General features: G+C 41.5%; 1 long non-coding RNA gene across 5 annotated transcripts in view; it reads left to right on the forward strand.

Moving 5' to 3' along the window:
• The window catches only part of LOC307215942, a 576,636-nt gene that overhangs the window by 247,552 nt on the left and 303,003 nt on the right, over positions 1 to 26,081 (forward strand). For all 5 annotated transcript variants that reach the window (XR_013838751.1, XR_013838752.1, XR_013838753.1 and 2 more), the window contains one exon: positions 15,755 to 15,808. This is a non-coding gene — a long non-coding RNA (uncharacterized lncRNA). The remainder of the gene's footprint in view (positions 1 to 15,754; positions 15,809 to 26,081) is intronic.

Genomic DNA, 26,081 nt, shown 5'->3' on the forward strand with positions numbered 1-26,081 from the left:
TAAATTGTATCTTCTGTCCCTAAATGGCCTGCTTCAAAGTAAAAAAAAAAAAAAGTATGCACAAGCAACATTTCTAACAATAAGATTGGCAGCAGACCACTGGAGTGGAGGTAGAGCATGGTGAGTGGATCCCTCCTCCCTTGAAAAAAAAATTTGCCCTCCAGCAAAATAGTTCATATGTGCATGCATGCTTGCATTCACTTTGATTATGTTGTTGTCAGCTGACCTTGTAGTTTGGGTGAATTAGATTGGAACAATCACTTAGCTTCTGGAGTTCAGAGGCTTTATTCATGTAGGAACTATTTACAGGAGGAGTGGAAATGAGACAGAGAAAATATCACATATTGTTTGGAGAGAGCAACAAACAAAATGGCTCAGTTTTTTGGAGTGGACAAACAGTGCCCTTGTGTGGTTTAAAGTAACACATGCATTAACTGGAAGCTTGGGAGAAGGAAATGTATTTGCTTTTCTCCAATAGTCGTGTGTTAGTGTGAGAGGAAAGGATCTCTGTCTCTCTGTGTTAGATGTGTGTCAATTACTGTGTGTAAATGGCTCCACCCACCCACCAGTATTGGCCACATGGCCTCCGAGGAGCAATCCACCTCCACAAGTGGACCATGGACCAAAAAGGTTGCTAACTTTTAAAAATATAGCTCCTTGAGGCTGCAGCTATCTTTCTGAGTTGATCCTATCATCTGTGGCACTAGAACACAGCTGCCATGTTCAGAATCAGATATGCATAAATAAAATATATAATGTGTTTATCTCCAGCCAGAGAGCTGCAGCCAATCATGATTTTGGGAGTTCTGTACCTGCATGATGCATGCATTTTCAGAACTCATGCTTGCATAATTTTAACATTTTTTAGGCTCACCCATAAAATCTCTTAGCTGTACTCTGAAAAACATGCAAAGTGTCCCAGTGTCTGTCTTAACATGCTTAAACAGAACCATACTTGTTGAAGAGGCAGGGAGTTTTGCCCTGCTCCTCACTCTCACTCTCTGAGACAATGTTTGTAGTTTCCATATATTTTGAAGATGATGCCATAAAGGCCCAGTCATACTGTTCTGTAATGATGAATTAAATAATATCCCCTGGGTGTCATCCGTATTTTTAGCTGTCAGTTCCTTCTACCCTCCAGTTGCCTCCTCTGTGTGCTGTTTCTCATGAAGACATTAAAGGAGGTTTAGAGATCACAGGAGGCCTTTAGTTAGAGCAGCAGATAATGATTCTCAATTAGTTCAGGTAATGGTAGTTATCAGCATTTTGGAGGAAATGGAGCTTGAAATGTTTTGTGGATGAAAGGTGAGCGGGATCTCACAAAAGAGGGGAGGAAATGCTCCCTCCTGTTTATGCATGCGGTTTGTACAGAGATATTTCATTTCCTTGTACAATCTTTTGCTGGAAACAGTAGTTTATTGTTGAGTGACTTTAACATCCTTTTTTAAAAAGCAAAAATCCTTAAAGAATTGTCTTAAGGAAAATCTACTGAATCCAACAGCGGAGTCTACTGTCTGATGTGGGTGTAAACCTGGCTTGTCATGTGTCCTATTTCACAGAGGACAATGCACTCTTTGAAGGGCTGACCAGTCCTCTGTTTCCAGGGTAGGCAGATTTCAGACTTGCAGGATATATGTTGGTTTTGTGATTTGAACACCAAGGTCTACCAACCAGAGTCATGTGCAAAATTGTGGCATGTGGAAGTGCAGGACACAGAACTAAGAAGCGGACTGCCTCTGAGCTCAGCCTTATTGGGGATCTGAGGTGAGATAGCCACAAAGTGAAAGTTGCTCCTGGTTCCAGTCACCACACAGCGGCTGCTTAAGGTATAAAACAGTTCACTGCTGCAGAAGATCAGGCTTCAGTAATACAGTTCTGGATACTGATACAGTGGTACCTCGGGTTACAAATGGTTCAGGTCACAAACGCTTCAGGTTACAGACTCCGCTAACCCGGAAGTAGTACCTCGGGTTAAGAACTTTACTTCAGAATAAGAACAGAAATTGCGCGTTGGCAGCGTGGCAGCAGCAGGAGGCCCCGTTAGCTAAAATGGTACCTCAGGTTAAGAACAGTTTCTGGTTAAGAACGGACCTCCGGAACAAATTAAGTTCTTAACCAGAGGTACTACTGTATATACATACAGCTTGTAGGTTTTGCAGATACAGATACAGATATTTATGTCAAAAGCATGTCTGTTGCAACAGCAATTCAAGACTTAACATAAACTCTGACTCATGGACTCACAGACATGAGCTAACATGCCTTAATCACTGGACCATTGTTATGGCTGACCTTTCCCCTGTTGGTTTATCTCATACATCTCATACATATGGGTCCATGAATGAAATTAACCTCTTTCTCCATGTCCAGTTCCTCCAAGAAGCCCAAACTTTTTTTTTTCAGTACAAGATTGTGAGCTCAAAATCCTATCCCATAAAACCCATGCCTAGTTTTCCTCATCCCAAGCTTTCCTCATCTCAACAGCATCTGCTGTGGAAGAAGTGAGGATCAGAATGCTTTGCTGATCAACTGCGAATCATCCAGAGCTCTTCAAGTAGATCCTGATCTACCTTCTTTCCATCCCCGCTTTATTTGGAGGCATCTTTTGTTTGAAGGTCTGTCTTGTACAAAGCCAGTTTAAGGATTCAGAACCCTTAATAAGGGAGACAAGGCATTTTAAGGAAGTTTCATTAATGATTAATTTTAACTGATTTTATGCAATATATATGCTTTCTTGCTTTCCATAGTTTTTAGGTACACAGTGCAGAAACTTCAGGAATGACACAAAATATAAATAACTGAACATGCAACTTGTTTGCAAATCTGTGCCTTCTTTTTTGTGATGGGTGGCTACCCTAGTGCAAAGGTGCATCCAATTTGCATCATTATGCTCATTCAGTCCCCACTCTGAATATAGCTTGTGATGCCGATAGGATCACACATCTATGGCCAATAGTTGCTATGGGTGATTAGTTGTACTTTACTTTTAGTTGAGTTGAGATCTCAGTGCTTTCATACCCTAAACAATGAGTAACATAAGCATAAAAAATGCAATCATAACATTTTAATTTATTTTACAAGATAAAGACATCCACAAAGCAAAGCATATGCATACACACACACACACACACACACATATATATATATATATATATATATATATATATATACAGTCTATTCAGTTGCAATGGCATGTTCAGCTGTAGATGTCAGGAAACTACTTTGCCCTTTTGTTGCAGTTTTATTTAATTTTTTCCCCTGAAGAATCAATACTTGTGTTGTGAAAGTCACTGTAGCCCTAGAGCTATTGAGTCTCTTCTAAAATTAATTTTATTTTCTAGTCAAAGGAAAATAGATTGAAAATGCCTTTAATAAAGTAAAAAAATAAATTATTTCAATAAAATATAAGTTAGGATCCAATAGATGTTTCCTTGTGCAGAAATAGGCTTCCACGTATGGAGGGGCTTATAGAAATGAGATGAATTATCCAGATAAATGCAATTTAGTCTAAATGAAACTCTTTTTTGTTGCCCTTGACACCCTTTGGAATTTTTTTCTGAGCAGAAAATTCCACATTTACCTTGATAGGCAAATTTCTGGGTCAGATGCATCTCTGATCTTATCAGCTTTGCCCACTGATGGCAACTATTGGACAAATTCATAGAAGATAATGCCTACTAGCCATTCATAGAGGATAATACCTAGGTTGGAGAAAGTATGACTTTCGTTTTGGGGAATCGCAACTGGAGTGAGTGCTATTTGTCAGAAGACTCCCCGCCCCCAAAAAAAAAAAATCACATAAGAACTTTTGACTCGGTCTTCCTAGGATGTGGCCTTGAATTTACAGAGATCGCAATAATGTGTAGAGAGAATTCCACGCACACAGTGCAGGGTGGGGAGGTGGGATTCTTCTATCATCTTCTCTAAGCAGGAGAAAGTGTGATGTGCTTTGACTGAGTAATCCCTGGGTATCTGGCCCAAGGGGCTTTGGTTTGTTGTTGACCTTTAGTCTTGAAGCACAGCAGCCTGGAAAATCTGATGAGGCCAGGCATGCTGCATCTCTGCTATACACATATCATAAAAAGCTCAGGGGGTGAGAACATTTGTAGCCTGCTGAGAGAGAAATAAGGTAGGGGGAAGCACCCACTGAGGTGTGCCACTGATTGCTTTTAACAAGTAAGTTATCAGTGGGACAAATTGGTGAATGGTGAAGATTCAAGACTGATTTCTTAAGTAGAAAACTTGATATATCCAATTATGGTTCTTTGAGCAGAACTAAACTGCAGTGTGTTCAGTAATCACACTGCACATGAGGTGTTCCGAGTAATATTCTTGGATGAAGAAAAAATATTCATGGAGGGAAGGGAGACTTCATCAAGAGAGTCTGTAAGTGCATGACTTAGATGAGCAGTGGCAATGCAAGGTCTTCATCCATATTAATCTAAGTTTCACTGATGATGACTGATTTCTAAATAAGAGGCAAAGCAGTAGTAAAAAAAACTTCTGGGATTCTTATTTAAACCCCCCACCCCCAAAAAAAACACTGCCTTTCCTCCACTGAGTAGTAAACAAAAAGCCATTTGATGCTAATATCATATTTGGGTGCAGAATAGAAAGAAGTTGCAGACTGGAAAGAGCAACAACTGACAATCTTCCATCCCCAAATCTTGGAAAAGATTTATTTCCCAGAGTGAGACAGAGGAACTAAAGCTGTTATTCTTTAGGAAGTCTAATTTGAGGCACTGGCATGCTTATGCAGTTTGCATATGGTCTCCTGTCCAGAGGCACAGATCTGAGATAAGTCCAATTCCTGCATTTACTCATAGGTAGGACACTCATCTTTAGCAGCAGGAGTAGAGATTTTGACATACTGCACTGAATAATTGCATAAAATTAAAACATGCTAAATTGGAAAACAAGAATTTAAAATCTACAGCCATAGACTTTTTCAATGAATTGATAGGCATATATATTTGCATCATTTATTCATATCTATGAAAATGAGAGGTAGCTAGCATTTGTTTTAAAATCAGAATAGAAAGTTTTGAGAGGGGTTTTTTTTAAAGCAAAGATGAAGTTACAATCAGCAGAAGTGGCTCCTTTCTTATCAGTTGAGAAGACTAAAATAAATAGTTATGATGTTCTTCATCTTCTCTCAAAGGCTGGCCTGAAGTTCCATCTCACCTTTCATGATACCATTCTCCACCTGTAAAAATGGACAGAGAATTTCTGTCCATATATAGGGAGAAGGGAGACTTTCTAATAAATTTTCATGGTGGGCTTGCCTTACTTGAATAGCCAGTGAGTTGCACCTTCTCCCTGTAGTGTTGTTGGGGTTGTCCCAGTCAATCAGATTCTGGGAAGTATGGAAGCGAGGGCAAAGAAGGCCAAGTGCTTTTTTGCCTTCATCCCTGTTAGGTTGGTTAGGTTGCTTCAAGTCATGTGCTAATCTAGAAGCAAATGTAGAAATTAAATTTCACTGCAGATGCCTCCTGAGAGAGAGAGAGAGAGAGAGAGAGAGAGAGAGAACAAGTTCCCAAACCACCTAAAGAAAAGAGAGTACCATGCAATGCTACAAATCCCTGGGCTGCATTCATTTTCCTAAAGTCAACACTCTGCTATTCTTATTGTTCCTTAGCCTAATGGAATTTATTGAGGCTATTCATCCTCTGTGTGCACAGCAAAAGTGCACTTTTTAAAGCTGAGAAAGCTATAGAGTTAATAGCTTAATAATTCACCAAGAAAAACTGATGTGCTGCTGACCCATGTATCAGGCTGTCAGCAGTGCTTGAGGGTAGTTCATAAATTGCATGGGAAGACTCTGTGGGTGCTCAGGACCAATCCTCTTTTCAAAAGAAAATGGCCTTGTATAGGAGGTCATGAGGGATTAATGCAGAGTTATTCTCCAACTTAATTTGCATGCCAGTGAAGAGGGTGAAGGGGCAGGAGAGAAGCAGCTCCACCATCAAGAGCTAATAAAGAGAAGTCCATTTCTTTAAAGACAAAGCAATCCCATCATTTTGTGTAGTAAGTAGCTTGATCTTCACTAGGAGTGCAGGCATTTCATTCCCTAGAGCTCCCTTGCAATTTGAGTGCAACATGGATAAAGGTATATGTGTCATCTGAGTCCACTGAAAAGCATTATGTTTTGAGGCATTGTGAAACTGGTGTAAGCCCCGTGGTTGTACCAGCAAAAATATTGTAATACTAAACTAAGTCACCATTTGTTGCTTTTTCATGATACCCATAATCAGCTGCTTGATATGTCAGTTGTCATGGTAGGGCCAATCTTTTTCCTGGTGCTGCTGTCAAAGTTCACCCTTATGCTCTTAAACTGCTCCAACTCTTTCATAAACCAAAACATAGGCAACTGGGGGATTGAATAGCTGAGGTGCTTGAAATGAAAAGACTCTTCCAAAGACTCTTGGCAGCCATGCACTTTACCTCCATCTTGGCTTGAGGCCTCCAGTGGGTAGAGCCAATATGGATGGCTCTTTGGCCCTTGCTCATTTCAAAATATGACCCACACTACTACTACTACTATTTTTTTTTTAGAAAGATTGCTGACAAGGGCCACGTGTAGACTTCTAGGTGGCTAAAATGTAGGACTGTGGGGCCAGCATTGTCTTCATAGCCAGCTTTGTGTTACACGAACCATTCAACATCTCCCAACTCCTTCACATACAGTCTTGGCATCATTATTTTTTAAACCCCATTGCTGAGCGCAGTCATCTATATCCTGCACATCTGATCAGTATTCCTCTCAAGCTTCCTTTCAGATGTTGAGATCAGTAGAGGGGGCCCTCTAGGTAGTTCCACTGCCATGAGAAGTATGGGAGCAGGGACCTGGGAGAGGGCATTCTCTGTGGCAGCCCCTAAACTATGGAATTTTCTGCCACCAAGGTGCAACTGGCACCTTCACTCTGCTGTTTTGGTCAGATGCTGAATATGCACTTCTATACCCCGCCCTTTGAAACTTGAGATAGATGGACAGATAGAGACATATTTTAGGACTTGCCCTAGTTTGTGATTGTAATTTGTTTTAAACTGTTTTTAATGTTGTATGTTAATTAGCCCTAGGACACTAGAAATATTGATTGAAGTGGAGAGGGCATGGGAGGAGTGGAAGAAGGAGAGTAGAAGAATAATTTCAGTATTATTTTACTATTTTCACATTGGTCTTGAGAACTGATTTTTCCTATATGTATTACACATCTGATGTGTGTTTGATTGTCTTGTCAAATGCTTGACTGCTGTCCTTTTTCTTTTTCATGCTTCTTTTTTGTCTCAGCTGAAAACATCCCTTTGCTTCCAGGGAAACTGTCCATGCTTTGCTCAGATGCTACACTGCCCAGCCATCTGGGTGGCAAATTGTTCACCCTTAAACAAGACAAGAGAACCAGCTCCCATCCCCCCACGTCTCAAACTGTGTAAACTGAAGTTTAAATGGTGCATCCCAGGTGACCTACACTTGGAACACACCAGGTCGTTTCATCAAGCTGAGTGGCCAGTTAAATCCACTTCAGTTTAACATGGCTCTGCAGTGCAGTATGAACCAGAAGGGAGGAGAGAGACGTGGCTAGTGTGGCTTGGCTATATAGTGTTAATCTTTTCAGTGACAAGAGGCCTGGAACAGAAGCACTGGAATGCAAACTATTGCCAAAGGGAGTAGGAAAGATATATTCCAAGTGCAAATTTGTGAACAGCTGCAGTTCCAAATCAGAGGAAACATGACAGTACAATGCCGCTTATTGGCAGATCGAAAAGGGCTGCTGTTTTGGCTCAGGGAGAACAAATGGGATGTCACTGATATGGACATAATTGTATGCAACGGGTTCTATGCAAAAAGAAAAACAAATGAGTCAATAATCTAAATAATAAATTTGATAGAATCCGTGGCACACAAAATCTGTGATTCACAAAGCAAGCAAGATAGTAAGGGACTGCCTCATATTACTCTTGCTTCGGCCATTTTACAAGACACTGCTCTGAGCCCCATCTTCCTCTGAAGTTGAAATGAATGGCTATCAAAACTCAGGGCTTTTCCCTTCAGTGGTACCCCCATTTTGTGGATTTATTCCAGAAGGCCTTTAGATTTTCATGCTAAAAATTTGTTTGCATGTGTGTTTTGTGTTGCATTAATTTTTAATTTCATTTGGTTTTCTGGTTACCATCATTACCATGTTTCATTGGGATTGTTTTTGTAATGATCTTTTAATATGTTTTACAGTTGCTTATGCATTTTGTTATGGACAAAGATATGAGTTATGAGTACTATAAATGAATTAAAAAATTCCTTCCAGTAGCACCTTAGAGACCAACTAAGTTTGTTATTGGTATGAGCTTTCGTGTGCATGCACACTTCTTCAGATACACTGAAACAGAAGTCACCAGACCCTTATATATAGTGAGAGGGTGGGGAGGAGTATTACTCAGAAGGGTGGTAGGAATGGGTGATTGGCTGATGGGTGTGGTAAACCTGTTGACGACTGTTAACGACTGCAGTTGGTCAACAGGTTTACCTTTGCTATGAAAGATGCCATTTTGGGGGAAGCGTGAAAGATACATGTGGGAGTGGACCTACGTCTTTCACACTCTTGCATATTTTTCATGCCTGCTTGCAGCCATCCTTCCTCCGTCTGCTGCTGCTTGAAGAAGAGGGGATACATATGCACTGCTACTCACAAGGCAATCTTTGCAACTCTTCGAAAAGGAAGGCAGTGCAGATGCTGAGGAATGGCATCTGCATTGTGATACATGTCATGATGCACGTAGTTATACAGTGGTACCTCGGGTAAAGTACTTAATTCGTTGTGGAGGTCCGTTCTTAACCTGAAGCACCACTTTAGCTAATGGGGCCTCCTGCTGCAGCCGGCCCACCGGAGCCCGATTTCTGTTCTTATCCTGAAGCAAAGTTCTTAACCTGAAGCACTATTTCTGGCTTAGTGGAGTGTGTAACCTGAAGCGTATGTAACTGAGGTACCACTGTACTCCCCTTGCACGACATTTCATTCAGTGGGGTGCACATTCCAAGTTGAGGGAGCATCAATCTCTAGCTGCTTCATACCATCTCTCTCTCTCTCTCTCTCTCTCTCTCTCTCACACACACACACACACACACACACAAATTGCACCCTTTCACAAAGGTGTATAAAACTGCCCAAAAGGAGGGTTTCGTTTAACGGTAAGTGGCTTCTTGAAAGCACCTCCACCATTTCAGTTCAGCATTATTGGAAATATTGTCAAGGGCTGGTCTAAAGTGTAGATTGCAAGTGTACAGTAGTTGGAAAACAACCCATTTACACAAATCAATAACAGAGTAGATGGTGGGCGGGGGGAGAGGAAAGCTATTACAGGATGCTCACTCTATCTTAACTTATACTTTGTAGGCTCGTGGTCACACAGTATTTTACTTTTTTAAAAAAGTTTGAAGTTTCTCATGCATGGCCTTCAAACCCACCTAATAATCCCCCCCCCTCGACAAAATAATTAGAAAGAGAAAGTTGTGTTTTAATAAAGAAGCATACTGTTCATCTGGGTAAGACATAGTGTGTAATCTTTCAAGTGTAAGATGATTTACAGTGGAGTTTCAACTGATCAGGTCCCTAAAGAAAATTGTATTGCATTTGATTTGCTGCCTTGTGCTTTCTAATTTTGTTTTCCTAATGACAATTGATTAAAAATAAACTAATAGAAAGTCAGTTGATTGAGCTGGTTACTGGCTAGGGGACGCTCCACTCATCTGCAGTGCTGTAATGAAGTATTTATCTTAGCAGGAGTCCAATTTCCAGAGCCATGTGAAGAGAAATCAGAAACAGGGTGGGGAGATAGAATACAGAACACTTTGATCTTGGGCTTAAACTTCTCTAAACCACAGAAGTGTTTTCTATCCCTATGCATAGTCTGCATGGGTTTACACACACCTGTCAATTTTCTCAGACATTTAACAAGTTGGTTTAGAGGAAATAGTTCTGAGTTCATGAAAGCATGAAGGATGGCACAATGGGTGAGCAAGTGAACATATGGGTAAGAGAAAGTTCCTACTCTTCTATGACCCTGTTCAACCTTCAAGGTCAGGAACAGAGTCCTTGCAAGCTGTCCTATTTATTCATGAGGCCAATAAAGAGAGGTGGCCTTTTCGATGCCAGGACCAAGTTTATGCAACCTGGAAAGCTATTGTATACCAAGTCAGTCTGTTTGTCCTTCTGGCTCAGGATTCGTTACAGCAGAAGTAGATACTGTGACTAGAGATGGGCCAATCTGTCAATTTTGGTTTCTCATTTATCCATTTTTAAGTTCAGTTCTCTGCTTGTCCCCCACTTTATTTATAGGCATGGATCAGAGTGCTTTTGTCTTTGCCCCCATCACTTTTCCCTGGAAAACCCACTCTTTGGTGCTAAATTGGAACAAATGGTAATCCGCAGAAAACCCAAATACCATTTTTGTTAAACCACAGATTTTCTTGGGGGAGATTGAACCCGGGACTCTGTCATGGAGTTACAGCCCTTAACATGGTGCCCTGCAGATTTACAGGCTCCAACTCCCATCAACCCCCACCAGCTTGGCCAACCATCAGGGATGATGGAAATCAAACTACAAAACATCTGGAGGGCACAACGTTGGGGAAGGTTTCCGTAAGGGAACTCCTTGTCAGTAGAAATCTTCCATGTTTTCTCCCACATTTAGACTGGCCTGTTCCAGCCAGCTTTTAAAACATGGGTTATGGTTTATTATGCTAAAACAAATTGCCATTGTAGCCTGATTTTAATGTTCCGCCTGGCTTGCTTCCGTTTTCTTTTGGTTGTAATGTATTTCCTATTTTTATTTTGTAAGTTGCTTTGTGAAAGTACCCTGCAAGTAAACTGCAAGGCAAAAGTAATAACATAAAGTTGGAGCTGTTGTTGGCTTTGCCAGCTGCCACAGACACCTGGAGGCATGTGCAGTAGCCTTGCTTATATTTTCTGTGTGAATTAGGGTAAAACAAGGTGGAGCAGCACATATGATAGATTCAACTTCAAATGTGAATGGATTCCAATGTCTCCCCCAAACACAGTGGTGCCCTTTTGCCTAATATATTGGTTGTGACCACATGAGTGTGCGCAGATTATGCAGACCAGTTTGTGTTGGCATCCGATGTTATGAAAGTTCTGTTTGTGGTTTGCTTTGCAACAACTGAAACCAACCACTTGCTGCTACAGTTGCTATGGGAAGAAAGTGTATGTGTGAGCAGGCCCAGAGTCTCACTGATTTAGATGGGACTTCGGCACACCTACTGTCTCTCCAATGTGGCCATTATCGGCAATCACAAAGCATAGAAATTTGAAAAATCAAAGCTAGTATCGTATTCTCTGCTACTAACAGATGTCCTGGTCACTCAGGAAAAAAACATTTACTCGCACAACATGAAAACCAGGGTTGTTTGCATGTCTATTTAAAAGTTATTGGATGAGTGACAATTTTCCCCAAGCTCTTCGTGAACAGTCTTTTCATTGTCTATAATGGGGAGCAGAAGGTAAATGTCAACACCAGACGCCTGGGGCACACGCAGAGTACATTCATCTAGCAAAGTCGCAATTTGCTTTAGACTCATCTGTGCTGCCTTAACTATCGTCTGCTTCCCTCTGTTGCCTGAGGAGAGCACCGCAGAGTGTAAGATCATAGAACGATCTTGAGGCGGGGAAGACTAAGGCAGCCTTGTGTGCTGTTAGGAAAATAAATGGAATGTGAGGGATTGTAATTAGAGCGCTCTGAAGAAAAGTTCGAAATTTGATTTCCATAAGCCAAGGTTTCCTCCGCTTCCCACTTCCAGAGTATTTCTAATTACATGCGCTGAGGCAGTGTTGCAAAAATTTATCTTGTTTTAAATCAGCATGGCAAATAAGGTAATTTTTCCTACACGCACGCACACACACATGAATTTTTCACTTGAAGCATGGCACACGCATTGAGATACTGATAAATATGGTTCCTGGAAGACTCTTACATTTGAGCTGACATTGCACGTACTCGTATGACTGGCTGAAGGCAGAAGCTGTTTACTAGTATATTGCAAAGGAAATTGCTAGCAGAGTTGATATTTCTAGTGTGAAAAATGTGAGAAGCATCTACGGAGAGGGGAAGGAGAACAGGTTATGAATAGCAGCAGTAGCATTAGTGTTTACTACTATTCCCATATTGCAAATTGGAGCGGGTGCTGAAACTGGGAAAGAGTGCCTTGCCTGATGAGTTCCATATACGATAAAGGTAAAACTCAAACCAAGGACTTCTAATTCATAGCTCTATCATTGCCACTATAGGAGGGAGGGGGAAGCTAGTGCCCTCCGTGCATTGTAGGCTTGCAACTCCCAGCTTCCCTCATAACTGGCAATGATGGTGGGGTTTGATGGGAGCTGTAGTCCAACAACATCTGTAGGGCCACAGGTTCCCTACCTCTGCACCATAGTATACCAGCAACAGTTGGGAGTTAGGTGGTGTGGTAAGGATAGGAAAACAAATCTGAACTGCCTTAAGAAAAGGGATGGCTTTGACTTCAGAGAGAGAGAGAGAGAGAGAAATCTCAAGGTGGTTCTGGTTGATAATGCTATTTTGTGGAAGGTAGCCTCAAGACTCTTAGCAGCAATTATATCAGGCATTTGTCTGATTAACTTTCTGTGGCCTTTTAAATGTGTCTGTGGAAGAAGGGCTGAGGTCCCTGACCCCTGAACTGCATAAAAACATACATAAATAAACAACAAGCCCACAAACAGTAGGGCACTTGGCAAGCATAACTTGGGCCATTTATATATTTTGTCCCCTCTGACATCTGGAATATTAAGGAGATGTCATTGCATTTAGGTATTCAATCTGAAGGCCATGCTTAGTGCTATGCATTACAATTGTACAAAGAGGACTATCACTAGACAGCCTTTCTCGATTGTATTTTGGGTTGTAAGAGCAATATGAAAATGTCATCTGGGAAATGTAAAGCTTCAAGCTTTGGTCAACATATTACCATAGAAATGACAGTCAAGTCCAGGGCTAATTTTTGTCAGTGTGTTGAGATCAAGCCAGGTCCTAGTATGGGAAATATACCGAGACGGAATTAGACTCATAACCACTACAGTGTTTGTTTCACCTTTGGGGACTCTTGCTGCAAGGCAAATGCATTGGGGCACAGAGAGAGGCAGAGTTCCTTGGAGTAATGCTTGCTGTGTGTGCATCTCATGCATATCTCTTCAACCTCTGCATTTGCAATGCAGCAGAGGTTTTCCTTCTCTCTTCTCTGACGGAAACTGATCCTGGTCTTTTAAAAGGGACCTGGAACCATCAATATTATAATTGCAGGGCTTTATACATTTCAAGAGACAATAGCCTATGATCTTCTGACCTCTGAACAAGCAAACCACATTTGTAAACCAGGCAGGCCAAAACACATCACACTAGCTTTAGCGGCACAAAAGCATTCCTGGAATCATCATCCAGGGACTCAGCTACATCCGTCGCAATAATATGTTTTGAGTGTGTTATAAACACGCAACACCAGATGGCACCAGAGAGCAAAAAAAGAATTTATATGGATTTTTACATAGGCTCCCCCCCCCCTTTTTGTTGTAACGATTTAATTTCTGACTTATTTATAGTGTTTTTAACCTGTGTCTAGATCCACCCCAGGGCTGAGTCCAGGTGTCTTCCATGGTAATGCAATCCCATATCCAAGACAAGTCAAAGTTCTGTTCCCTGATTTGCCTTTCTACTGACCAGAATCACCTCTGTCTTGTTTGGATAAAGCATCACTTGGTTCAAACTTATCCATTGCTTTATTGACAGACACCAGAAACTTATTTAGAACTTGAACACTTTCCTTCAGTTGTGATGGAAAGAGATAGAGGTGGTTGCCATCTGCATATTAAATCAGAGCCACAGTTCCTCAATGACCTCATCTAGTAGTTTCATTCAGGACAAGATGGAGCCCTGAGGCCCATCAAAAGCCAATGGCCCTGGGGCATAATAGGACACACCTTCAGGAACTGCCCTCCTATCCAAGCCCAATGATCCAGAAGGGTTTTGTGATGAGTGGTACTGAAAACTGCACAGAGCTCTAGCAGAGCCAGCCAGGACACACTCCCTCTGTGCAGTTCCCTTTGCAAACCCTTAGCTATTTAAACCAGCAATATTTCTTTATTTGAGAAAGCATTCATCTAAAAAGGCAATGTGTCAGTTTTGAGAGAGGGTTAAGAAGCACTTGTAAAATCACAAAAGGAGCACTCTTCAAAACATTATTAGAAGACCAAAAGCCTATCATCTGGAATTTTTTGCAGTCAATTAGAAATATGAATTTTCCTTGAACTTGTAATTGCTGAGGTCAGAATCTAAGTGATTGCTTTAAAGTGGGGTGGGGGCAAAATTACCTTGTGGACCAGGAAAACACTGGTGCTGTTTGAATTTTGATTTCTTACCATAACATTTAGCACTGATCTAGAGCATTGCAGATAAATTACCACAGTAATATAACAATTAACTCCTTATTACACATGAGACATTAGAAACTCTTCCTCCATCTATAGATCATTCTTTTATCCAGTGTTATTTTTCAAGAAAGAGGTGCTGGAACTCATCATGAACACCTTTCTTGTTCTTTTATAATGGCAATGGTTCCTACTTGAAAGGTGCCAGAACTGCATTCCAGTGAGTTCTGGCTGGAACGCCCCCCCCCTTGCTTTGATCACTTTACCTTCATTGCAAGGGTAGCAAGTACAGCCCTTTCAGGAGTTAGGGGCCACATGACATCCACGCCCATCGCTAAATCAAGAGGGTTTAAAAGTTTGTTTGTTTTTTAAGAAAAACACTCGTTAGAATTTAAGCAAGAGCCCACAGACTCCTCAAAAAGACTCTGGAGACACACACATTTCCTACCTGTGGCAAATGAGTGTACGTCATTGTCTGAGAAGAGATGCACTCATCTTACAGCGCATGGAAGTCATATGAAGACACAGAGGTGCCCAATTCTGTCTCCCGTGTAATGACTGTAATCCCAATTGTCACAAATTGCATCTGCCTTGAAGCCCCAGGAATTCTTAATAGATTCTGAAAAAACACAAAATAGACATAAATCTGGAAGAATTACCTACTGATAACAATTGTCCGACCATGAAAGAAGCTCTATAAATCCTGCCTAGAGAGTTACTTGCCTACTTTGAAGCCAATTTTAAAATCATATATTACTGTGTAAGAAGCAGCACACTTCACAAGCTTGAAAAGAACAGTTGTTCACCTGCTGGCTCTGAAATTAAAAAGTTTAGAATGTAAGCTTAAATGTGATTATGGCTAAATTGTACCCCAGTGTTTTAGTTTAATGTGATTCTTAAAGAAAGAAAAAAAATCAGAGGGATCCTAAGATAAGTTACCATATAAGGACGTTTGTGGAAGGAAAAGTTCACCTCACTTTCTCTCCCCTTCGTTCCCCATCAGCAGTTCCCTACAACCCACCCAACAAGTGTGCCCCATGACCCACTGGAGGGGCTTTTCAGGGGGTTCAGGTTGTGGGGGGAGAAGTAGATGGAAAACTTTCATTTCATGAACTTTCATAGATTTATTTATCTTAAGATCCATACCAGTGTTCCGTTTGGTTAGAATCCATTATGAAGAGACGCGTTGCAGATGTCCAAATAAACCGTCTTTCATTTCTGATTTCCACAATGGCCCAGAGCAATCCTAAACTTTGCTAGATTTCCAGAATCACAGGAATCTAATCTCCACCCATCTCCTCTCTTCCCAGGTGTGATGCTGATGGTCAAGAGGACTGAGAGTCCTTTACCATGAAAGTGTAAAGGTAAATTGGGAAGTGGGTCAATACTGTACTAAGTGCTTTTCAGTGCAGTCCTGCACATGTCTAGTCAGAAGTAAGTCCCTTTGGCTTATCCCAACTAAGTGAGTATAAGATTGCAGTCTTAAAGGACTAATTTTATGATGGCTGTAATCAGATGGAGAGACAGATGTCTGTAGCTTGTGGCTAATGTTATCACCCCTTTCCCTCTTCAATTGGAAAATGTAAGGAAAAGGAGATGTGGTGACTGAGCATTTTGTCTAGAATTGCTTTTCAGTTCAAGAGTTCCATGGGAATGGAATTGTTCCTAGACAAAGATTCTTAATCAGACTTTGGGATTCCACATCGAACAAAAATGTCTAGGGAATTTAAAGGAAAACAGGTGGGAAAAAATATTAGATGAGACATAGTCTATATTAACAGAAGTAAAGATTTCAGATTGTAAGAATTAAGAAGTCCTCCTTAGGCGTTGGTTGTGAAAGGATGAAGAGAGGACAGCAGGCTGGATGCCCCAATGTTTCCATCCCCGCCAGAGACTGTCCTGGACTGATGGGAAATTGTAAGTACTTTCTTCCCAGGAACCAGGAATCCTGCATTATAGAATTCCTAATTGTGGGGATGATTGTACCTGTGCAACCCTGCTTCGGAGACAGAGCCGGCAGCTTGGGGGTTGAGTGGATGAGCAACTCAGGGAGCAAGGCTGGTTCATGCACATTGGAACAGTCATTAAGTTGTACAGAGTGCCTCTTAGGCAGCTTTCTTTAGTTCTGTTATGTCCTAAGTAGAGAGTGAGATTGGATATCACAGTGAAGTCCAAAAGGGGTTTATTTAAATCTTGGGGCTCCATTTCAACACTGAACAGGGATAGAAGTGATTAAGGATATACTTCACTACTTTGCTAACTAAGGTGAAGAAATACATCTTGCATATTAACACCTACAGGTTGCTGTAATAGGCCACAGAAATTATCATTCAGGCTGAGCTTCACAATGGAGCAGAAGTATTTGAGGCATTGTTTTAATGTGAATGATTTCACACAAGCTATCCAATTTCATAGGTGAGCAGAAAAGTTAGTTCAGGATCCAGTAAGTATTGATGTCATCTTAATGCAGATAAGACGCACAGGAAAACCAGTGAGTCAGTGCTCTAGTAATGCGAAACATGTTGGACTTTAACTTGCAGAGCTGACACCCTAGTGATTGCTTGATAACTCCCCCCCCCCCCCAAAAAAAAACTTGCCAGGGGGCAAATGTAGATGGGTGTTGGTGGCAGGCAGAAGAGAGAAGGGGTGGCGGGTTTGAAACTGCACAGCTCCACCTGTCTATTAGTAACTCACTGAGTGAGAATGCTGCTGCTGCCACCATCATCATTTCCTTACCTGTAATGTATCTGGGCACATCCCAATGTGCATGTTAGAGGCACTGGAGATAAGGAAGATGCTTGTAGCAGCAGCTGTCTAGCCCAGTGCTTCTCTTGAGAGTGCTGGGCCATTAAAAAATACAAGAAGGCTGGCTTTAGTTGTGGTGGGCCACAGCAACTGTCCTACCATGCCAGGTGCACTGCGCCTGTTAAAAATAATGTCTTAATTCTGCAAAGCTTTTGTATTCTGGAGAAGCATTTACAGAACAACTAGCAAAATGCTTGCAATTATGGCAGGTAGAGTAGTGGCAGAGAGAGGACTCATGCATTGCCAGAATCCCCAGGAGTGTTCAGTGTGCATCTGTGTAAGACACACAGTGCACCCACTTCCATTCACTTGTATGGGAGAAAAGTAGGTCACAAAATTGTCTGGTCACATTCCTTCCATGGCTTCTGCTTCACTGGCAGCAAGCCTGGGCTTCATGCTGTGTAACCACTTGGCTCCAGTCTCTGCCAAGGGGATCACCAAATCCATGGAAATTTTGGACAAACCTGTTTGAGGCTCCTATGACTTTAAGGGACTCTGTGGCACCCCAGAAAATGGGGGCCTTCAGTCACAGTTTTCAGCGCCTGGTATTCGCCTTCCCAATTGCTTCTTTCAAGTTGTCACATTTCCATTTTCTTGTGGGTACGAGAAACGCCATGTAAAATCAGTTGTCTGTTAAACTGTGAGACCATTTCAGCAAATCTGCCAAGTCGTAAGAAATATACAGTAACAGTAGGTCAAAAACTTCCCTAAATGTGAAGTGGAGCAGGAGGCTGCAAACAGTTGGAGTTCCAGTTATTTGATATGGTACTGCGTGCATTTTTCAAAGCAGTGGAAATGGTGATACTATTTTGAGAGCAAGAGCATTGAACTGACCTCTGTTTAGGATGGGTTGCTCACCCTTCTCTGCAGGTTCTCTTCTCAAAAGGATACAAGTGACTTCAAAGAATCATGATATATATTGTTATTATTATAATTTTAATCATGACATATATTTATTTATTTCATTATATGTTTTCTTATTTTAAACCACATTTTTTGGCTTACATACCCTCCCAGGGCAGCATATATATATATAAAAACCACAAAAAACCAGGAACAGTGCAACAGAAATCCAGCACAAAATATATGTGTCAAACATAACATTAGACACAGCAGGAGCAGATAAATATTTGCTAAAACAGAGCTCCATTAGATTTTCCAAATGCAAACCATAATCAGAACATTGTTTCATCATCTCCTAAAAGTTAACAAATAAGGGGCCAGAAGTATCTTCATGGGGAGGGTATTCCAGAAGTGCAGGGCCATCACAGAAAAATACCCTGCTTATTGTACTCATCAGCAGGTCAAAGAGCATGGTCTCTATTGCCTATATAATGACTCAAGCAGTTCCATATAGATGGGAGTGGCCCTTCAGATACCCTGATCCCAAACCATTTATGACTTTAAAAGTCCATTCCACATACCCTCCAAGGCACTGACACCAGAAATGGTGCGTCTTCCCAGCTCCATGTGTTTTCAGGCTATATGATGTCATGTGAGGCTGCAGTCTTGCATGCTTTGCCCAATAACCTGTGTTTTCAGGCTCCGTGATCTTTTGCAAGGTCTCAGTCTCGTGCGTTTCTGCTCCACAAACAGGGATGTCCTGCTTAAAGTGGGCAGTTGATGGGTATGATACCACCACCTTAAATTGGGTCCGGAAACAAATAGGCAGCCAATCTTCTCTAGATAAGGTTGCATCTAGCGAACCAGCTGAAACTGGGGTGGTGAGTGGGAAAGCGCTTCTAGCTACCAGTGCCACACTTTACCTCCATAGATAGTGCTAACTTCAGGAACACACCCAAGCTACAATCTGAGCACTTTAGTGGGCATGTGAACTCATCTAGGAGCAGCAGGACATTGCCTTCCAGAATGACACCTTTCCTGGCCTACAGTGTTTCCAGAAATGCCACATCCACAGTATATATTTCAAGCAGTTTGAGTTCCCTAGGAAGAGGTGATGATTGTAAAATGACTCTGGAAATGGTAGCCCTGAGAGGGGATGTGGCGATCACACAGGGTCCCCAGACGTTTAACGGTCTATTGATCCCTGTGCCACCACTGTGCTCACTTCCCCGCTGCCACCAACCAGTTACTCTCTGGTAAAACACTGAGTCCAGTCCATTGTTAAAAGTGAACCAAAAAAAGAGAGTTTATTTTACAAACATTAACAAGTTTATGGTTTCTCAGAAAATATTCCTGTCAGTATCTTAACTTTAGTTTCTTTACTGGCCTATACCTTCCTAATACCTTCTGACTGATTATTTCAACTGTTTGACTGACTCCTCTTAGCAAATTCTCTCACTCTCTCACACCAGACTAGCCCAACCCACAGACATATCTTCTCTGTCTCTTCTAACTCCAGACTGTCTTCTCAACAACTCTAACTCACTAAAAAACCTCTGTGCTTAAACCTTATACACAGTTAACTCTGCCCCCTGGGTTCCCCTTGATTAGTCATTTTACAGTTAGTTAACCCTTTCCCTATGAACCCAGTATGATGTCACACACATAGGAGGGCAAACGCCACAGGGGAATAGGATCTCCTAACAAATCTCAGCACCCTTAATAAACTTCAGTTCCCATGATTATTTCACGGAAGCCATAACTGTTAAAGAGCAGGTCTTTCTGTGGCCACTCCAAAAGCAACTGATTTTGTGTGAGTACTTTAACTCCTCTTTAATCAATGCATCCGATTTCTGAGAGCCAGTATTAATCTTTAGGCCTTGATTAAATGAGAGGGACAGGAAACCATTGGAAGCACTGGGTCGAGCAAGGATTTAATTATATACAATTAGAAACTTACCTGTGGGCAAACATCTTCAGAAGAGTGTCAAGAATTGCTGTAGGGTTTTCCCCTCCCCCCTCTTAAAAGTGCCATCATTGCAAGACATAGAGCTTGCATGATTAACACACTTTCCTTTCACCATGGCAATTAGGAATAATGAAGATACTCAAGGATTCAACATTGACAGAAATGAGTAGAAGATTTCACTAATGGGGAGATTAGTCATTCCACTGAATCCTGACATAGATGTGGTAAAAGAGAATCTATATCTATCTATCTATCTACCTATCTATCTATCTATCTATCTATCTAGAAACACAAGGTGAATTGGTATAAATCAGAATAGATTTTAATGTAAGTCAAAATAATGTTTGCTCAGAGCAATGCACTAAACCCAAAATGAGGTCTAGGGGCAATTTAGGGGTGGATGAGGATGAAAAAGCTAAAACCGTATCTAGACTAGGGTCCAGTGGCGTAGCGTGGGGGGTGCAGGGGGGGGGCCGGCCGCACCGGGCGCAACATCTGGGGGTTAGGGTTAGGGGTAGGGTTAGGGGGCGCAAATCCACGGGTTAGGGGGCGCAAATTACTTGCCTTGCCCCGGGTGCTGACAACCCATGCTACGCCGCTGCTAGGGTCACATCCACACTATGATGATGCTTCATTTATTTATTTCATGAAATTTATACATTGTTTGAATGTTTAAATAAAAACCTCAGTGGTTTACAAAGAGACTGTCATTCCCAAATGTGTTAATTTTGGCAGCAGGCACAGTTGGTTGAATCTCCCAGTAACTTCTAGCTATGTCCTAGGGGACAAAAATGAAGGTGTGCATACACAGCAACATCCATACGGCAACATGTTTCTAAGTTAAAGAAAACTCTCTGAAACAGACAAGTTGTTTTCCAAGTGTACACTAAAAAAAAGTTTGAGAGCACAGAGCTGATTCTGAACTGAGCAGAGATGGGTGTGCCCATCACTACTACCAACCAGTGTATTTGGGAATGTTATAAGCAGATGGTATTCTTCCATCTTGAGATACATTTGGTCCCTAGAGAGAAATTTGATGGTTTTTGCAATACAGAGCCCATTTGCCAGAGCATCCACCATTCTTCAGCATCCAAAACTATCCCCCCCCCCCCGCCGAATAATCAAGAGACCAGTTAAAGTGTTTGCAGTCCATAAATCTTCTGGGGCTTTGCAGCTTTTATTTAATTAGTGTGTTAAATTTAGCTATGATTTCAATTTACCCAAATTGACACTTGGCTTTCATGTCAGTCAATTGCGATTTTCTGTTGTTAGTCCCATTTTCCCCTGGATATATAACAATTTTACACACTGGGAAAATTTCACACCTTTAAGTAATACCCTCCTTAGCATTTAACAGAAGATTATGGCATGAGTTTTCATTAAAATACTAATTGCTCTGAAGTCATGGAGTGCAGTGTGTGCTTTAGGTACTCCTTCACAGCACAACTTAAATCTGTGGGTCACTTTTTTTAAGGGGGGCTGGGAAAACCAAACGACAATTAGGTTTTTTTGTAGGGCTGTGTACTGGATTCAGCCGAGGGACAAGCCTAATTGAGCCTGTTCAGAGGGATCTAGGTTTTGCTCAAGGCATGTTGAGACAGCCATGCATTGATACAGGTCAGGTTCCATGGACTAGAGTGATCTAGGACTTTCAGTGAGTGGGGCATCAGACTGGAAAGGAGAGGCAGGCATCACATGGGAAAACCTCCAGAAAGGCCAAGACCTACCTCACTGGCAGTAGCATCTTCCCAGGAGAAGGTAGGAGTCTGATGCCCCCTGACGCACCTTGCTGAGTGGAGCTGATTAGCAGAAGCAGTTCTACCTGAATCTTCATTGTCCTTGAGTGAATTGCAGGGTGGCCCTCCTTCATCCTCTGCTATGTTGGCCGCTCTGCCCTCCCACAAATTGGCTGATGGCTTCAATGACCCCACCAGACTGTGAGAAGCAGGTTGCAGGTTATAATTAAAGGTGGTCTGAAGAGGCTGGAGACTACCTCTTTGAACCACAAACCAGTTACGGTACCTCAGAAGTTCTACACAAATTTGTACACACACCAGCTTGCTGTTGTCTTGCCACAAGTTTAAAATAATGAGATGTGAAATCTGAGGGCTTCCTTCCTGAGGGCCTTGAGGCATTTTTGCTTCCCTGTGCCTGCTTCTCCCACTCCTTGGGTTCCTCATCCTAATGCATGGTCCTATAAGTAAAATCTCCCCACAATTATGTGCTATTTAGCCAGCTATCCTCAGTTGTGACAGGGTTCCTGTCCATGTCACATTTGGTTGCTGCAGAGATAATGAGTCTGCCACTCCTCTGAGTTAAAGAAAAACACTCCCAGATGTTGGCAAAGAGTGAAATCTATGCAACAGCTGCTGTCTAAAGTAAAACTTTATATGCCGAACTGTCTCGTGCTGAAGAATCCAGCATTCTCCTTTCATGATGTGCATACATTTAGCTTGGCAGGTGGCATCATTTGAGCCCAGGGAGGTGTGCTTGGGAGAGGGAGAGGTGAACAGCTCTTTGATAGGTATATAAAATAGCATCCACATAAGCATCCTTCATGTAGCTTGAGATCTCTTAAATTAGTTATGTGGTACCAATACGAGGGTAGGTTTCTGTAAGTATATGTACATGGCACTTCATGTATATTGCATTAAGCATTATAAGTGAAAAACAGTTGTGGAAATGGCTTTGTTTTCTTTCCAAAGTAAACAGTCTGTCTTATCCTACATAGTCAATAGTGCTTTGGACTCCTGCAGAGGATAATTTCCTAGATGCAAAAAGTCTACAGATGTAAGATAATGTATTCCTCTAGTCTCATTGGTTTGCTGTGTGTGCAGTTTGATACAGAAATGTTAGAAAGCAATTTCAAGTCACATCGCAAACTTGCAGGTACTGTTCTCAGAATGCCAGGCAGGCAGCTGTGCAGGTTTCAACCCAGCCAGAATCAATTTCTTGCCAGGCACATCTTGTTTCTTCTCTCTCAGAACCAGATTTACACTGGAGAGTAGAGGACAGAAAAGATGCAATTCATGGATGGGAACCAATCGTTCAGCTAATGAAAACTGAAAAATGCACTGGGGAATAACACTGAACTCTCTACTTGTAAGATCTGGCTAAAGTTCCACATCCTCCAAGATTATTTGTATAGGCGACTTTGAAATGTTGGTTTCCTTGTTTCTCATCAATCCAGTCTTCAATTCATAATAATAATACCTTTATTGTCACTGTACAACCTGTGTACAGTGAAATTAAACAAGCCTCCCTCCCCCCCACAAACACGCAATCTCTTATCGAGCAACACACCACCTCGCAAGTCAATTTCGCGATGTTATTTTCCGTTCAACAGCCTAACAGCCCATGGATAGAAGCTATATTTTAGCCTGTTGGTATGGCTGATTATACTTCTATATCTCCTGCCCGAGGGTAGAAGATTAAAGAGGTGATGGCTGTGGTGTGTGTCACCCCTGAGAATTTTTCTCGCTCTCCTAAGGCAACGATCCCTTGTGATGTCATCTAGCGGACTCGAGGGACAGCCCATGATATCATGCACTGTATTCACCACCCTCTGTACAGACTTTCTGTTTGTGGCTGTCAGGCCAGCATACCACACTGTGATACAATATGAAATGACTTTTTCTATTGTGGAACGGTAAAGGAAGATAGTTCATCAGTTGTTGTTTAACATTATTCTTTCGCAAGACCCTGAGGAAATGGAGTCTCTGTTGGGCCTTTCTGTCCACCCGAGTTATGTTGATTTTCCAAGTGAGGTCCTCACTAAGGTAAACTCCCAGGAATTTAAAAGAGGAGACAGTTCAGTTCTCTACATAAGCACAGGAATTTGTGAGGGTTTTTTTTAAAAAAAAATAAAAAAATAAGGACAATGGTTTGGAAAAGAGCTATCCCCCTCTCCCAGCTCAGCCCTCCTTGAGTGGCTACTGTTAATCTTCTTTTGTAAGTGGGAGATCACTCCAGTCACTATATTTTCAACTGAGCTGCATTTGCAAATGTACCTACAGGATCAATTACACTCTTGAGACAAATTCTATAAAAGTGTTTGCTTTTCTCTTGTTGAGAAGCTGCACAATTTGAATCTCTGGGAGTGAGGAATCAATGCTGTTCCATAGAACTGGAGTCTGTAACATGAAAATATTTTCCATTTTTTTAAATTAAAAAATTGTTCATTTGTTAAAAACAGAAGAAGAAAGAGAAGCCAAAAACATTTGCTTTATAGCATTTTTATTTATCTAATTAGGCTGTGATGAGCTAAAACTTTGGAGGAATATTCTTTTTTATTTCCATGAACGTTGGCCCTGGCTGAGCATCTTAGATATCATTCTTGGCATTTGCTTGAAAGTGTTAACAGTTTGAACAGATGGATCCATGCCTGACTCTCTTGGCTGGTTTCCAGATTCATGGGGAAAGGGTGTAGCAGGGACATCAGCTCCTATCATATGGACCAAGTCTGCTCAGAAGTTTCTCTATATTAAGGTTTCAGAGTTCGTGGAGATTTTTTTGGCATTTTAATATTCCCAGCAGGGGATTTCATCAAGATTAGGATTTTTAGGGCTATCACTCAACCGGGAAATCAACACCTATTAGGGGCCTAAACATATGGGAGGATGCTACTTTATAAAGATTTCAAACTGGGTTAGGCACGTTGTGAGAAATATCATGCTCATTTCTAAGTTTTCTGTATGAAACAGGTTAGTGGACCTTGAGCCTCTTGAAATGCATTTACAGTGTGATTAAAGATACAGTCCAGTTTTTGATAGGGGCATGCACCAGATTTGGCTGAGGGCCAAGCCAAACGGGAGAGTTAGGGGGCCTCAGACAAGTCAGGTACACATAGCTACAGACTGCTGTGAGTCAGGTTGGATTGGCCCAAAACAATCCATGGCTGTCAAGGAGTGTAGCATTAAGCAGGAAGTTGTGGCAGGCAGGCAGGAAACCACAGGAAAAGGCTGAGACCTACCAGACTGGCAGTTGCATCTTCCCTGCAGAATTTAGGCTGAACACCATGTCTCTCCTTCTTGCTTGATGCCTTGCCCTGCAGGATCAATAGCTTTGCTCAACAGCTGTTGAGTGGAGGCATCAATCCGGTGAGTTGCGGGTGCTGCTTTGCAGAACCACACAGGATCAGATCCTCCGGTTTATCCTCACTTGGTAATACACATGATTACATCCCATACAAAGAAACTCTATCACTTCCAATTATGAGCAGAATTACCACTTGGCACAATTAGGCCAGGATAATTTTGTAGTCACTGCATTTAAAAATATTCCCTCACTGCATTTTAAAACATCCTAAGGAGGAATGATGACAGCGATATATTCTCTGGATCAAAGTCTGATTTCCCTTGGATGACAGTGTGTCGCTAGATTGACGTACCGAAGCATTTTATTCTATCACATGTGGATGCTTTTGAGCCATTCTAGAGGCAAGAATTTTCAATGCTGTGGATCTCAAAATAAGTTATGAGCTGTATGATTACAAAAGCAGAGTGAGCTAAATTATTAAACAATTATTGAAAAATAAGCATTCTCCATGAGTAGTCACTTTTATTTATGAGCTCTTGCTGATAAATGTATTCTCGCCTGTGAGGTTTTGTTTTAAGAAACAATCAGTGAATTAAATTAATACCCCTGGTTTCTAAACAGAAATACATGAATTAATGCTTCCATTACAGCCTGTTTAGGCTGTGATGCAATCCCTTTTCCTGTGGGTTTTATGAATGCAACCACCAGGGGCAGGATATTTAATATCATAGAGATTTGCACAGCAAAATGTCTCTCAGGATGTCTCGGTGGTTGACTTTTGTTAATGTTCTAGGTCTCACTGATGCCTGGATGTGGGTTGGAAAATGATTTTTTCAGCCAGATCTACCTGAAGTAACTCTAGCTCTTCCCAAAAAAATGTAGATTGGCTTATAAATTCATATATTCATACTGCAAGCCAATTAATGGTTCTCTCTGGGGTGGAGATGGTAGGACCTGGCTGAGCAGTTGTACAAAATATTTTG

The sequence above is a fragment of the Podarcis cretensis genome (assembly GCF_951804945.1).
Source record: "Podarcis cretensis genome assembly, chromosome: 5".
Classification (NCBI taxonomy): domain Eukaryota; kingdom Metazoa; phylum Chordata; class Lepidosauria; order Squamata; family Lacertidae; genus Podarcis; species Podarcis cretensis.